This window comes from Coregonus clupeaformis, unplaced genomic scaffold (genome assembly GCF_020615455.1).
Source record: "Coregonus clupeaformis isolate EN_2021a unplaced genomic scaffold, ASM2061545v1 scaf0407, whole genome shotgun sequence".
Classification (NCBI taxonomy): domain Eukaryota; kingdom Metazoa; phylum Chordata; class Actinopteri; order Salmoniformes; family Salmonidae; genus Coregonus; species Coregonus clupeaformis.
The window spans coordinates 85,359-87,590 of record NW_025533862.1 but is presented as its reverse complement, the minus strand read 5'-3'; the positions used below and the strand labels follow the sequence as shown (position 1 = coordinate 87,590).

Here is a 2,232-nt window from a genome sequence, read left to right as displayed (position 1 = left end):
ATTAGGGTGATAAATAAAAGGCAGTTGCTCCATGACACATATATTTTGAGGGAAACGCACAGTCTATTATTTAAATTGATCAGGGCAGAGCAGGGCAGCACATACAAACTGAATTTAGTCCAATAAAAATACATGATATTATTAGGGTGATAAATAAAAGGCAGTTGCTCCATGACACAAGAGTAATCTCTAGTGGAACAAAAAGCTTACAGCACCTGCTATTCCCAGGAAGTCTCCCATCCAAGTACTAATCAGGCCCAATCCTGCTTAGCTTTCGAGATCGGACGAGATCGGGCATATTCAGGCTGGTATGGCCGTAAGCGAGGGAACAACTCTTGGAACACTATATAAAGACATGAACAAAATGTATCAGTGATTCTTATTTCCGTGCAACTTAATGAACCGACTAAAAACAACTGCTGAATGTACTGCCTATATTTTGAGGGAAAACGCACTGTCTATTATTTAATTTGATCAGGGCAGGGCAGCACATACAAACTGCATTTAGTCCAATAAAAATACATGATATTATTAGGGTGATAAATAAAAGGCAGTTGCTCCATGACACATATATTTTGAGGGAAAAGCACTGTCTATTATTTAAATTGATCAGGGCAGGGCAGGGCAGCACATACAAACTGCATTTAGTCCAATAAAAATACATGATATTATTAGGGTGATAAATAAAAGGCAGTTGCTCCATGACACAAGAGTACTCTCTAGTGGAACAAAAAGCTTACAGCACCTGGTATTCCCAGGCAGTCTCCCATCCAAGTACTAACCAGGCCCGATCCTGCTTAGCTTCCAAGATCGGACGAGATCGGGCGTTTTCAGGCTGGTATGGCCATAAGCGAAGGAACAACTCTTGGTACACTATATAAAGACATGAACAAAATGTATCAGTGATTCGTATTTCCGTGCAACTTAATGAACCGACTAAAAACAAAGGCTGAATGTACTGCCTATATTTTGAGGGAAACGCACTGTCTATTATTTAATTTGATCAGGGCAGGGCAGCACATACAAACTGGATTTAGTCCAATAAAAATACATGCTATTCTTAGGGTGATAAATAAAAGGCAGTTGCTCCATGACACATATATTTTGAGGGAAACGCACTGTCTATTATTTAAATTGATCAGGGCAGGGCAGGACAGCACATACAAACTGCATTTAGTCCAATAAAAATACATGATATTATTAGGGTGATAAATAAAAGGCAGATGCTCCATGACACATATATTTTGAGGGAAACACACTGTCTATTATTTAAATTGATCAGGGCAGGGTAGGGCAGCACATACAAACTGCATTTAGTCCAATAAATATACAGGATATTATTAGGGTGATAAATAAAAGGCAGTTGCTCCATGACACATATATTTTGAGGGAAACGCACTGTCTATTATTTAAATTCATCAGGGCAGGGTAGGGCAGCACATACAAACTGCATTTAGTCCAATAAAAATACAGGATATTATTAGGGTGATAAATAAAAGGCAGTTGCTCCATGACACATATATTTTGAGGGAAACGCACTGTCTATTATTTAATTTGATCAGGGCAGGGCAGGGCAGCACATACAAACTGCATTTTTCCCAATAAAAATACATGATATTATTAGGGTGATAAATAAAAGGCAGTTGCTCCATGACACAAGAGTACTCTCTAGTGGAACAAAAAGCTTACAGCACCTGTTATTCCCAGGAGGTCTCCTATCCAAGTACTAACCAGGCCCAACCCTGCTTAGCTTCCGAGATCAGACGAGATCGGGTGTATTTTTTTTTTTTTATTATTTATTTTATTTTATTTTTATTATCAAAAAATTCATTTTTTTACAATATTTACAGTACAATATTACAAAGAACAATACAGAAGACACTAGCCTAACATAGGCAGGTGAACAATTCACCCCCTATCAAATCAAAGAACCCAAAGAAATAAAAATACAAAAAAAACTAGTATACAAAAAAACCCAGCCATGACTAAGACATAACAAATTCCACCCACAAAATAGGCAGATTAAATGCAACCCCCTATCAAATAAAAATAAACAAAGAAAATATTCAAAATAATTCTTTCAAAAATTATAAGTGATTCCTCCACCATCCACCTTTGCAATCAACCCACACCCCTCAACAAAATGTTCATCAAAATCTTCCATCCCATAATTAAACAACATATCCATGTGTTTACTAAACAGTGATATAAAAATACCCCACACCTTCACCC

The 2,232-nt window shown here is 37.1% G+C and overlaps 2 non-coding genes across 2 annotated transcripts; both read right to left on the bottom strand.

Annotated features, from left to right (window-relative positions):
• Nucleotides 1-203: 203 nt before the first annotated feature.
• Nucleotides 204-322, bottom strand: LOC121583675. The gene has a single exon (XR_006003555.2). It is a non-coding gene; the product is annotated as a 5S ribosomal RNA (ribosomal RNA).
• A 411-nt stretch (nt 323-733) lies between these two features.
• LOC121583700 lies at nt 734-852 on the bottom strand. Its single transcript, XR_006003561.1, has one exon. It is a non-coding gene; the product is annotated as a 5S ribosomal RNA (ribosomal RNA).
• Between the last annotated feature and the right edge of the window lie 1,380 nt (nt 853-2,232).